Source organism: Thermobia domestica, chromosome 9, assembly GCF_964235325.1.
Source record: "Thermobia domestica chromosome 9, izTheDome1.hap1.1, whole genome shotgun sequence".
NCBI classification, from domain to species: domain Eukaryota; kingdom Metazoa; phylum Arthropoda; class Insecta; order Zygentoma; family Lepismatidae; genus Thermobia; species Thermobia domestica.
In genome coordinates, this window is record NC_137462.1 from 49,009,206 (window position 1) to 49,024,052 (window position 14,847).

The 14,847-nt window shown below is 36.3% G+C and overlaps 1 long non-coding RNA gene across 1 annotated transcript; it reads left to right on the top strand.

Annotated features, from left to right (window-relative positions):
- The first annotated feature begins 207 nt into the window (after nucleotides 1-207).
- On the top strand, nucleotides 208-14,417 carry LOC145693980 (uncharacterized). The gene is made up of 2 exons (XR_014132867.1): nucleotides 208-306; nucleotides 14,172-14,417. It is a non-coding gene; the product is annotated as an uncharacterized LOC145693980 (long non-coding RNA).
- The last annotated feature ends 430 nt before the right edge of the window (nucleotides 14,418-14,847 follow it).

Sequence of the window (14,847 nt, forward strand, 5' to 3'; positions counted from 1 at the left end):
GAAAGAAAAAGAAAAACACGTTAACACACATTGAATATGCCAAAATACCAGTAATATACGTCTGATGTTTAGAGTAAAATTGTTTATTCAAAATGGTACCATTTATTTTGTGTTTATATATATATTTATTGACGAAAAGAACGAGCATCATAAAATGATTTTTACAGATTATCATTAATAAAAACACATTCTGTTCTTTCATTTTCAGATTTACAGAAGTGAACAAAACAATGAAGATTTTCGGGCTGCTTCTATTGATTTCCTCTATAGTAACTGCTACGTTTCAAAGAGGATTTACTCGTGGCCGTAAGTTTAAACTTACCATGACGAATTAACAGCTCTAAGAAGAAATATATCTAAAAATATTATGTTTTCGAGTTTGGTTCGGTAAATTTAAATTTTCAATATAGTTAACTTCAATAAGATGACATCACAACTCCAAACACGAGATATTAGTGAGTGTGAGGGAGCTCCTGTCTACAAAATGTAGTGTTAGCAATATCTGAACCATTGGCAATGTCTCAATGAGTGTCTGCAAGTTGGGAAGTGCAAATTAAAAGTTCTCATAACTTCTTATACACAAACAAAACAAATATATTAAATACTAATATCCAAATAAGGTTTACAAATAAAATATAACATTTCAATATCCCCTCTGCCGTTCTGAAATTAATATGAAAATCTCAAGATTTATTGATATCGATTAAAAATATAGTAGTTCACCTAACTATTGCGTATTGTGATAAAGTTTCTACTATTTTCATATATGAGTTATATAATGTTATTTTAGCTTAATCAATATAGTATTGCTTTTATTATAATATACTTATGATAATTTTTATCTCGTATCATTTACATAGTTTTCAGGTGGTTATTAGCTCGAAATCAATAGTTTGTTACTTTGTCCGACGGTTTGTAGCAAATAGAACAATCTCTTTCAATTTGTACAATTTAGCAAAAGTTTCGAAGTGCTAAAGGACAAAATAAATTACGCTACATTTACTAAAAGATCATTGAATTATATGATCATTTTACATAAATACATATAATATGTGAGTATTCCTTATAGTATACGGTTAATTACAAACAATCAACTCTAAATTATTATTTTACAAATTATGAGAAATTATTCTGAATTTCTAGCCATTTTCAAAGCAAGGTTATTTTCTCTATGTACAAGACATTTTTAAGGTGCTGACAGTAATAGTGTAACAATAGTAATCAGTATGTTATGTGATATTTTACAATGAGTTATTTACGTCATTCTGGTGAGATTTATCGCCTTGCGCCACAAAAAAGTTTTGGAACATGTACAATTGAACATTCCGTGATCATACTATAAAAAGTTGACAGGAATTCTAATATTGAAGTGAAATTTACAATTATTTGCAAAAAATAATATTGAATTCTCCACCTCTATTTCGTTGAACCGCCACTAATAAGGCCCAACCAGCTCTTCTGGCTCTGAATGACGAATGGGAAATACAACACATTTGGAGATTGAAACGGATTTGTGATATCATGTGCCCTGCGCGAGTTAGTGTACACCACTACTCATTAAACTTCGAGAGATGCTATTCTTCTCTTCGGTGTTCAAGTCCATCAGATAATCCTTATTTGGGGTGCGTTAGACAAAAGTTATACCAATGAATTCAGTTGTAGCCACACCTACTATTCCCATTCTCTAATAATGCTTAGTGAACTTTAAGTCTCTAAAATCATATTTTCACTGTGACATATGTAATTTTTTTCAAGGTAAGAGAGTGTATTACAGACTAATTAGTTCTACATTAAGACTACAGGAGTGACAGAAAACAATTACAAATAAAACACATTTTGATTATTCGATTTCCATACGAGCAAACACACAATTTCTGCTTTCTTCCCCAATGGCTTTTATTCCCAGTCAAGACTCGAAGTTCCGTAGAAGGTAATGCCTTCTCCATGAACAGTTATGTAGGACAATGTCGATAGTGGTAAAAAAATAGACGTTTCTCAGGCTGTAAATAAATGTTGTAAAGAGTGATGTATCATCAGAAGAAGTTTGTATAAGTAGCTTCAACTATGGGTTTGGCGAGTAGCGATGCATAAAATCAAATAGTTGTCCAGATGGATCTGAGTAATCTAAGCGGTCTAGAAGGCCCTGTTGGGATTAAGGATGGTGGATGTGAGAGTTTTGGAAGTAGATACGGAGTAGTAATCGCGGGACTTGAGGCCATTTTTGCCGCCCCCTGGAGCATGGCGCCCGCCGCCGCCGCCAAAATTTTGCGCCCCGGGTGCCCGGCGCCCATTTTTTTGGGGTTACGTGGCACGGGGTCAATGACCTAGGGGGCGCTCCCGCCGCCAAATTTTGCGCCCCGGGCGCCCGGCGCCCATATTTGGGGTTACGTGGCCCGGGGTCAATGACCTAGGGGGCGCCCGCCGCCGCTAAAATTTTGCGCCCCGGGCGCCCGGCGCCCATTTTTGGGTTACGTGGCCCGGGGTCAATAACCTAGGGGTACATAGGATCACCCCTTTTAGATTTTGGTAGGGGTACCATGGCCCACCCCCTAAATTTTGGCAGGGGCACCTAGGACCATCCCCCTTAAATTTTGGAAATTGCCAAATCTAAAAATTTGGTGTGGTAGCCTAGGACCATAGTATGTACTTCTATCAGTATTGGGTGTCTATGTCATTCCCTTTCATGGGTAAAAAAATTGCCAAAAATTCAAATTTCGGGGTTTTTTGACCTAATTTATCCCCTTGGATGAGGTGTTATTATCCTATATGGTTATATGGGCGTATACAGGGGTCCATTACCTTTCATAAGATATGGATATATTAATGCACCCCTTGAAAAATTTGGGAAGGGTACCTTGGCCCACCCCTTAAATTTTGGAAATTGACCAATTTAAACATTGGGTATTATAGTACTGCACCCTAATATGTATTATGATAAATTTGGGTGGTCCAGCTCGTTCCCTTTTAGGGGTACAAAATTGCCAAAAATATAAACGTAAGCAATACGTTGTACCACGTGTTTGTTCTTTTGGCCCAATTTATTTCCTTGGATGAGGTCCTATTACCTTATATGGTTATATGGTTATGTATAGGGGTCTATTCCCTATCTTAAGACATAGGTACATTTGTGCACCCCTTTAAAAATTTGGGAGGGGTACCTTGGCCCACCCCTTAAATTTTGGAAATTGACCAATTTAAACATTGGGTATTATAGTACTGCACCCTAATATGTATTATGATAAATTTGGGTGGTCCACCTCGTTCCCTTTTAGGGGTACAAAATTGCCAAAAATATAAACGAAAGCAATACGTTGTACCACGTGTTTGTTCTTTTGACCCAATTTATTTCCTTGGATGAGGTCCTATTACCTTATATGGTTATATGGTTGTGTATAGGGGTCTATTCCCTATCATAAGACATAGGTACATTTGTGCACCCCTTTAAAAATTTGGGAGGGGTACCTTGGCCCACCCTTAGATTTTAGAAATTGACCATTTTACATATTTAGTATAATAGTACAGGATCCTAATATGTATTATGATAAATTTGGGTGGTCCACCTTGTTCCCTTTTAGGGGTACAAATTTGCCAAAATATAAACGTAAGCAATACGTTGTACCACGTGTTTGTTCTTTTGGCCCAATTTATTTCCTTGGATGAGGTCCTATTACCTTATATGGTTATATGGTTATGTATAGGGGTCTATTCCCTATCATAAGACATAGGTACATTTGTGCACCCCTTTAAAAATTTGGGATGGGTACCTTGGCCCACCCCTTAAATTTTAGAAATTGACCATTTTACATATTTGGTATAATAGTATAGGACCCTAATATATATTACTATAAATTTGGGTGGTCCACCTCGTTCCCTTTCATGGGTACGAAATTGCCAAATTTTAATACATTCACGTGTTTGGTTTTTGACCTAATTTATCCCCTTGGATGAGGTATTATTACCCAATATGGTTATATGAACGTATACAGGGGTCCATTACCTTTCACAAGACATGGGTATATTAATGCACCCCTTGAAAAATTTGGGAGGGGTACCTTGGCCCACCCCTTAAATTTTGGAAATTGACCAATTTAAACATTGGGTATTATAGTACAGGATCCTAATATGTATTATGATAAATTTGGGTGGTCCACCTCGTTCCCTTCTAGGGGTACAAAATTGCCAAAATATAAACGTAAGCAATACGTTATACCACGTGTTTTGTTTTGGCCCAATTTCTCCCCTTTGATGAGGTTTTATTACCCTATATGGTTATATGGTCATGTATATGGGTTCATTTCCTATCATAAGACATGGGTACATTGATGCACCCCTTGAAAAAATTTGGGATGAGTACCTTGGCCCACCCCTTAAATTTTGGAAATTGACCAATTTAAACACTGGGTATTATAGTACAGGATCCTAATATGTATTATAATAAATTTGGGGTGGTCCACCCCGTTCCCTTTTATGGGTAAAGAACTACCAAAAATTAAATTTCGGAGGTTATTGACCCCTTTGATAAGGATTTAACATGTTATATGGGTATGTACAGAGGTTTATTACCTTCATATGTTTATGTGCCCTTTTAAATTTGGGAATTATCAAATAACAAAATTCGGTAAACCTTTTCTAGGACCCATTGGTGTTCCTCTTATGGCCAAATATTCAAAATTTAAAGGTTATTGACCGGCTTTATTATTGAATAACTACAGGATTTATTACTTTTTCATAAGACACAGGTGTATTTGTGTACCAATTTTTAATTTTGGGAGGGGTACATTTCTTATTGTCATATCAATAATTGGTAATTGTTCTTAAAATTGGATAGTATCTCATTCATTGGGTAAATCATTGTCAAATATGAGTATGATCACGTGATCAGTTATTGACCTATGATGGGATTAGGAGTCCAGGACATTGGTACATTTAAACTTTGTAGGATAATTTGAGAATGCGTCATTGGTTTCGATTATTCCAGCCAAATATAAACGTAAGCAATACGATGTACCACGTGATTGACCTTGATGAGGTAGTGTACAGGGATACATAGCTAACCTTATTGAAACTTATGACTCATAGTCTTAAGGGAATACATGCTACAACACTGGCAAAGTTATTGTTGATGCAATTTGATTGGTTGATCACTATCTTTCGTGCAATCTGATTGGCTGATCACTATCTTTCGTGCAATCTGATTGGTTGATGAGTTTCAAATCTTTGCTGCATTCAGTTTTGTTTTAACATTTAAAAAGTTTGAAACTTTGGTTTGACATTTTTTCGTTTGATATTTTTAGTTTAAAAATGTTTGTTTCGAAAATTTTTCTTTGAAAATTTTGTTTCAAAATTTTGTTTGAAACTTTTCGTTTGAAATTTTTGTTGAAAAATTTTTGTTTGAAAATTTTGTTTGAAAATTTTTTTTTGTAAATTTTTGTTTCAATTTTTTTGTTTAAAATTTTTTCGTTTGAAATTTTTCGTTTCCAAAAATTTTTTTCTGTTTAAAAATTTTTGTTTGAACAGTTTTGTTTGGAAAATTTTGTTTCAAATTTTTTTGATTTTTTTTTTCAAAGTTTGGTTTGACATTTTTAAAAGTTTGTGCACTCATTAGTAAAGAACCTGAACTGTTTAGAACAAAAACCTCTGGCAACATTGTGGTGCAATAGTACACGTCAGAACATGATGTTGCAACGTCATCAGTTTTGCATCATATATAAGTATCGTTCGAGTTAGTATTCATGTTAACATCATCATGGCTACTTGTCTGCAGTTTCTAAACACACGTGATGTGATGAAATCATTTACCAAGATTACTGATTTACAACAGAATGTACCTTATAGAATCTTAGCTAGCCAAACGATCCCTACAAAGTTTGGATTAAGAATCGTAGTGAAGCTTGAAAATGATAAGAATATAATTTTACCAGCAAGATATTTTCCCATGGAAGCATCAAAACAAGAAGAACTGCTGCGTTTCTTAAATACTGGATCGGTATCTTTATGTTACAAAGGATTCTTGGGTCGAAGTCATCAATTTGAATTTAGTACACAGCCAGATTCGTCAGCAATTGTGATGAAATCATGAATCAGCACATTCCTTTGACGTCAGACATAGTTGTATGAATTTGGTTGGTCAGCATGACGTCAGTAACTGTGATGAAACCATGAATTCAAACGTCAGCACATTCCTTTCCAATGACGTGAGCCGTAGTTCTATAAATCAACCAATACACTGTCATCCCACGAAATCATTTGAGCAAGTGCTTTTCAGGAGGAAAGATGTGTACTTCTAACGATAAAGAGTTCATCTTCGCAAGCTATTATTCAATAAATATATTTCAAACAAAACATGTGATGATTGGTATCAGTGCTTGAACATTTGAACCAGTAATTCGATTGGGCAAAGCAGAACAATTTGGTATACAACTGACCTGTGAAGAATGGCAAATATTATGTTCACGAATCGACCAAATGAACGATTATTTTCATGATGAGCTAAATGTGACCATAGTCAAATCATTAGGCTCAAATCATGAAGTGGTGCTGCGTACAGTCCTCGAAGAGAAGATGGTGCTGTTACGTAAAAAGAGTACATTCCATGTCCCTCGCAACATGGTGTATCTAACACAAACGGAATGGAACAAATTCATCAGCGTATTTCAGTGTGTTAAACATGCAGTGGAAGTGTGCAACAAAACAAGTATATTCCTGAAAAAGTACTATTTTGAAAAATGTGTTATGCATATTGTACAACATGTATCTAGATATTGTGATGGTTGTCAACATCGTTCGTGGGTGCATACCTGTATTGATAAACAGTTTATTTGTGATCAAATGGACATTGAGTTTCCACCAATTGATATTGCAATAGATCTTAAAAGACTTCAATTGGAATTAAAATTATACGCTAAAGACAAACTAGTGCAAGAAGTTCAAAATACATTGTATCGACAATATCCAGAACCACTATCTGGTATGGATGTATGTGGAGTGTAATAAAATGATCCATTTCAATGAATTGTGTTTTTTCATTTCAAGTACAACCCCATATTCTGATGTGTACTATTGCACCACAATGTTGCCAGAGGTTTTTGTTCTAAACAGTTCAGGTTCTTTACTAATGAGTGCACAAACTTTTAAAAATGTCAAACCAAACTTTGAAAAAAAAAATCAAAAAAATTTGAAACAAAATTTTCCAAACAAAACTGTTCAAACAAAAATTTTTAAACAGAAAAAAATTTTTGGAAACGAAAAATTTCAAACGAAAAAATTTTAAACAAAAAAATTGAAACAAAAATTTACAAAAAAAATTTTCAAACAAAATTTTCAAACAAAAATTTTTCAACAAAAATTTCAAACGAAAAGTTTCAAACAAAATTTTGAAACAAAATTTTCAAAGAAAAATTTTCGAAACAAACATTTTTAAACTAAAAATATCAAACGAAAAAATGTCAAACCAAAGTTTCAAACTTTTTAAATGTTAAAACAAAACTGAATGCAGCAAAGATTTGAAACTCATCAACCAATCAGATTGCACGAAAGATAGTGATCAGCCAATCAGATTGCACGAAAGATAGTGATCAACCAATCAAATTGCATCAACAATAACTTTGCCAGTGTTGTAGCATGTATTCCCTTAAGACTATGAGTCATAAGTTTCAATAAGGTTAGCTATGTATCCCTGTACACTACCTCATCAAGGTCAATCACGTGGTACATCGTATTGCTTACGTTTATATTTGGCTGGAATAATCGAAACCAATGACGCATTCTCAAATTATCCTACAAAGTTTAAATGTACCAATGTCCTGGACTCCTAATCCCATCATAGGTCAATAACTGATCACGTGATCATACTCATATTTGACAATGATTTACCCAATGAATGAGATACTATCCAATTTTAAGAACAATTACCAATTATTGATATGACAATAAGAAATGTACCCCTCCCAAAATTAAAAATTGGTACACAAATACACCTGTGTCTTATGAAAAAGTAATAAATCCTGTAGTTATTCAATAATAAAGCCGGTCAATAACCTTTAAATTTTGAATATTTGGCCATAAGAGGAACACCAATGGGTCCTAGAAAAGGTTTACCGAATTTTGTTATTTGATAATTCCCAAATTTAAAAGGGCACATAAACATATGAAGGTAATAAACCTCTGTACATACCCATATAACATGTTAAATCCTTATCAAAGGGGTCAATAACCTCCGAAATTTAATTTTTGGTAGTTCTTTACCCATAAAAGGGAACGGGGTGGACCACCCCAAATTTATTATAATACATATTAGGATCCTGTACTATAATACCCAGTGTTTAAATTGGTCAATTTCCAAAATTTAAGGGGTGGGCCAAGGTACTCATCCCAAATTTTTTCAAGGGGTGCATCAATGTACCCATGTCTTATGATAGGAAATGAACCCATATACATGACCATATAACCATATAGGGTAATAAAACCTCATCAAAGGGGAGAAATTAGGTCAAAAACCAAACACGTGAATGTATTAAAATTTGGCAATTTCGTACCCATGAAAGGGAACGAGGTGGACCACCCAAAATTATAGTAATATATATTAGGGTCCTATACTATTATACCAAATATGTAAAATGGTCAATTTCTAAAATTTAAGGGGTGGGCCAAGGTACCCATCCCAAATTTTTAAAGGGGTGCACAAATGTACCTATGTCTTATGATAGGGAATAGACCCCTATACATAACCATATAACCATATAAGGTAATAGGACCTCATCCAAGGAAATAAATTGGGCCAAAAGAACAAACACGTGGTACAACGTATTGCTTACGTTTATATTTTGGCAAATTTGTACCCCTAAAAGGGAACAAGGTGGACCACCCAAATTTATCATAATACATATTAGGATCCTGTACTATTATACTAAATATGTAAAATGGTCAATTTCTAAAATCTAAGGGGTGGGCCAAGGTACCCCTCCCAAATTTTTAAAGGGGTGCACAAATGTACCTATGTCTTATGATAGGGAATAGACCCCTATACACAACCATATAACCATATAAGGTAATAGGACCTCATCCAAGGAAATAAATTGGGCCAAAAGAACAAACACGTGGTACAACGTATTGCTTACGTTTATATTTTTGGCAATTTTGTACCCCTAAAAGGGAACGAGGTGGACCACCCAAATTTATCATAATACATATTAGGGTGCAGTACTATAATACCCAATGTTTAAATTGGTCAATTTCCAAAATTTAAGGGGTGGGCCAAGGTACCCCTCCCAAATTTTTAAAGGGGTGCACAAATGTACCTATGTCTTAAGATAGGGAATAGACCCCTATACATAACCATATAACCATATAAGGTAATAGGACCTCATCCAAGGAAATAAATTGGGCCAAAAGAACAAACACGTGGTACAACGTATTGCTTACGTTTATATTTTTGGCAATTTTGTACCCCTAAAAGGGAACGAGCTGGACCACCCAAATTTATCATAATACATATTAGGGTGCAGTACTATAATACCCAATGTTTAAATTGGTCAATTTCCAAAATTTAAGGGGTGGGCCAAGGTACCCTTCCCAAATTTTTCAAGGGGTGCATTAATATATCCATATCTTATGAAAGGTAATGGACCCCTGTATACGCCCATATAACCATATAGGATAATAACACCTCATCCAAGGGGATAAATTAGGTCAAAAAACCCCGAAATTTGAATTTTTGGCAATTTTTTTACCCATGAAAGGGAATGACATAGACACCCAATACTGATAGAAGTACATACTATGGTCCTAGGCTACCACACCAAATTTTTAGATTTGGCAATTTCCAAAATTTAAGGGGGATGGTCCTAGGTGCCCCTGCCAAAATTTAGGGGGTGGGCCATGGTACCCCTACCAAAATCTAAAAGGGGTGATCCTATGTACCCCTAGGTTATTGACCCCGGGCCACGTAACCCAAAAATGGACGCCGGGCGCCCGGGGCGCAAAATTTTAGCGGCGGCGGGCGCCCCCTAGGTCATTGACCCCGGGCCACGTAACCCCAAATATGGGCGCCGGGCGCCCGGGGCGCAAAATTTTGGCGGCGGCGGCGGGCGCCATGCTCCAGGGGGCGGCAAAAATGGCCTCAAGTCCCGCGATTACTACTTACGGTGATGAGGGTTATATGTCTCAGGGGAGTTGTCCTCTTCATAGATAGCTCACAGATGGCCAATTGGCGGATAAGCGTATTTCGGTAGCATAGGCGTTTGCTGCAAAAGTACGTCGATGAGAGTGTGTGTATTGGTGGTGCGGTTAAACATAGAGCGAGTGCGAAGACGTCGGAAATCAGGAAGAACAGTATGTATGGTACTTTGACGATAAAGCTCTTGGGTAGGTGTTTGCTGTGCCAGAGAATATGCAATACATAGTGCATGTCGTTCGAGGATTTGAATGCTTTCATAAAAGTTTGGTGTCCCTGATAACCAGGCGACATGACTGTGAGTTAGTGCTGCTCTGAGGAAGACTATATGTATAAAGAAGCAGTTTGGTGTTAAGTCCCAATGCAGTGCTTTTAAGATGTCGAAGTAGATTAAGACGACGACGACGAATGTTGGCTACCAAGATTCGAAGGTGGGCGTTCCAGGTTAGGTGTTTCTCAAACGTGACACCGAGATATTTTAAAGTGGCTTGGAGTGGGAGACGAGATTCCATTAGGGAAATAGTGAGGCGCTCAGGATTTCGAGTAGAGCAAAATTTATGTTTCTTAAGGCCAAATAAAGTCATCTGAGTTATTGTGGCATTTAGTTTAAGCTTACATTTAAGACGCCACCGAACAAAATCGTCCAGCACAGGGTGGAGTATGGTGTTAATTTGATCAACGGAAGATGCAAGTGCTTCAAGCACATGTAGTGGAGGCTGTAGCTGTCGCATATCAGCGACATAAAGTAAATATAGGAGAGGAGATGGAACTAAGCCTTGTGGAATCCCAGCACGAAGTACAAAAGTTGGTGATTGTGTACTAATAATCTGGATGTGGACAAGTCTATGGTGAAGAAAATGGGTTATGATTCTCATATAGGGAAACGGCAGAACGGATGAAAACTTGTAGAGAAAACTTGTAGCTTGAGGAGTTGATCATTGATGCCGAATGAAGGACGAAAACCGGCTTGGATAGGTGGAATTATTGCTCTTGCGGTAATATTTGTATGGAGGCGCTTCACAAATTTACGTTCGAATGTTTTGTTAAAAGCGTTCGTGAGGCTGAATGATCTTTATGACACTACTGGGAATGGGTCTTTCTGTGGTTTTAAGATCACTATTCTAGCAAGCTTCCATTTTGTAGGAAAATATAATGTCGCAAGCATCGTGGGGTAAAGGTGAGTAAGCAAGACCAGGAAGACATGTGGTGCATGTAGAAGTTGATGATAGGAGATATTATCGCCATCTGGGGCTGTATTGCGATGGTATTACAGGACATCCAAAATTACGTTAGAAATGGTGGAAGATAGTAATGGATCGTTGGGTTGAAGTTGGTGTGCGTAATTTGGTGCGATCCATGCTTTGTCCGGAACACCAACAGCAGTTATATTACAGTCACTTGGATGAACGAACATTGCTGATGAGTGTGGAGTAAAGACCTCTTCAAAGTTTTTGGAAAAAAGAGTGGCTTTCCCAAGGTCAATAGTGGGCGCAATGCCATCAACAAGTAGCGGGTACTGTGATCCATGTTTCTGAAACGTAAGATGTTTCAAGAGATTCCACAATCGAGTCGGATTTTGCTCATCACGTAGTTGGTTACATGATATTCTCCACTTTAGACGCCTCGTCGGAATAACATAATATTTCGCCATGCGCTGGAATTGGCGACGTAAATAAAGATTGTGTCGATCATTCGTGCAGTGATATTCAGACATGTATTGCTGGGAACGTGCTATGATATCTGATGCTCGAGAAGGGAGATTTGGACGGCTGTTAGGTTGAGAATATTTTGGAACGGAACATTCTGTGTTGTTGGTGATTGCGTTTGCCAGTGTGGTGGTGAGGTGGTCCAATGTAGGAGTGAGGTTTTCAAGGGCGATGGTAATATTCTCTTGATATTGATCCCAGTTGGCTGCGCTAAAATTATATTTAGGAGCGCTACTGCTTGTATTAGTTTTCTGAGGAGTCTGTGTGAGAGTTAGAAGAATTGGTAAATCATCTCTGCCAACAGAACTAAAAATTTCCACGGAAGTGCGAGATAGAAGATTATTTTGACACTATAGCTACATCTGTCGCGGTGTAGCTATCTGGTCGAGTATGTTTGGGTAGTGGAAGACAAGTGCTATGAGTAGTTGCTAGAAAATCATTAAAGGACTGTTGCTGAGCTCCAGTACGAGAATGGTAGTTAATATCTGCCATAATAATTTATGTACAGAAGTTTAAGTCGATATAAGTGAGGAAGTGGAAAGGTAATTGGTGACTAGAACGGACGCAGATAGTACCAAACCACTGTTAATGTGATTGACCTAAAGTAGGTTGTTAAACTAACATGCTCATAATAGCGTTGAGCGTTAGGGAGTATAATGTGACGCCATGGTATAATGTGATAACTGCTATAGCCGCTCCCACGCGAGCTGGATGCTGAGATAGGTCTGCTCGGGTGAGTTGGTAGTGTGGAAAAGACTAACGCTCGCGGGAGTTCAAGAAGGTTTCGTTGAGGATGATCCAATTGACATTATTTGCAGCAGCCATTGTTTCCAATATTACTCCATTTTTGCTAACTACATCATTCACTTATAGTGTAATAAGTATTAAGTTCATAGTGACAAATTTAGTATTTTAAACGAAGTCGATTAGCATTTCTATTCTTTTTTCTCCTTACATCCTCTACACTGACTCACGAATAAGGGGAAAATAATGAATGGTATGGAAAACTAAGTATTATTAGTTTTTTTCTAGAGTTAAATAATAAGTTAAGAATAAAGTTGTAAATCCTTATATTACAGCCTAGCATCCTATCATCTCGTCCTCATCTTTGCTAATGAATAGAAAAAAAAAACAATCTTCATTTTACACATATGTGAGTCTATTTCCGAAAAGGACAAGATCAAAAGGAACAAGTGGTTTGCAGCGCAACAGCGATTGATCGCAACTTGCACAACAACCTTTATCGTTCCTTTTCGTTTCCCTTCAATACTGATCGTTTCGACGCGGTGGTTGCTTACCTTGTGAGCGGCAGAAATGTCTATTTTCTGAGTACTAATTAAAACAATATAGTTTATTTTCTCGTGTAAACTTCCTTGCCGGGCTGACCACGAGCAGTGAATAATCTGATGCGAAAATAATGATACAATCGTACATTTTAGTGAATGCTATGACTTTGTGGGTTCCTGATTTCCTTGATTTCTAAACTTTGATCAATCCATCTCGTTATTTTATTTGTGGCTTGCATGTCGTTCACGCAGAAGTACCAGGAAAGATAATGGTGGCATAGTACCTTGCAGACCATGAGAAACAAAGAAGATAGTTTCCAAACTCCACTTTGTCAATCACAAATTCGTTCCACTGCACAAATACAAGTTTTTCCAGCACCAGCAATTGCCTTTCCAGAGCCTGGAGAGCCGGTTGAGCTTTATAGTGGCGGCTCCACTAAATAAAGAGAGGAAAGAAGGGAGAATAAAACATAATTATTAATAAAGCATAATACTTGTGTATGCGCCGTACGTAGATAAAAAGAACCTAACATCACATATTAATACATAGTTACCAAGATCGTAAACAATGCTCACAGAAAAGGTTATGGACTAAGATAACTTCGATATCTTAAGTCACATAATGCATTTTTATATATCATAATATCATATTGAATTCTATACATTTATAAAGTAATATTTCTCTGGTGAGCATGTCCCATCAGAGAATTCAGATTACTATTTTTATGCAAGTTTTATGCATTAACCAGGTCAAGCGTTTCGTTTTCAAATTACAATTGAACATTCAAAATAGACATGAAAATATAAAATAAGAAGTCCCTATTTTAACTTTGAATTAAATTATCATTAAAATTATTTTTTGCGATGAAAAACATTAAAATATGCTACATAACCCTTACTTATAATTCATAACGGTTTCATATCAAATTACTGTATGAAATTTAACTAATTGTATTAACAATATTGACAGAAAAATCAAATTATAATTATGCTAATTTTTTATTCTAGTTCCGCCGTGTGATGAGGGATTCTGTGATAAAAATCCAAAAGGTACGAAATGCAGTGATGGTGATCTTTATCATCTTTATTGCTTCTGCACAGATAAATGGCCTGGTTATGATGGCATGGCGTGCCTTCCGCCATAAAATAGAGAGAAATAAGTGATTCAGAACACATTGATGTGTATGGTCATAGTAATAAGATAACAAAAGAGCTCGGACTGTAATAACTTATTAATAAAATCATACACTTTCATGACCACTATTGTGATATTTTTGTTTAATTATATAATTATCCTGAGCATATATGTAATAGGAGTAACTTTCCTGTGACATGTCTTATTTGAATCCTGATGCAATCATGGGATTGTCGTGAGAATAGTAAACTGAGAAAAATCTATGATAATTTGACGGTAAAGACAGGCAAAGTTGATTTTAGTGATTCCGTGCTTAAGTTACGTAAATTTTGAATTGAAACCTTTATAATGTTAATTTGTCATGTGTAGAAGTGGAAATACAACATGCTGCGTTTTGTCTTTTACGAAAAAAACTGTAGTACGTATATAGTGTCCGTAACGACAGGAACGTTTTAGTTGTGTGACGTTAAGAATACATTTCAGACTGGACACATAAGCGTGACGTCATCAAAGAGAGATAACTGTCTTTCAGGAATGAAAATATTACAA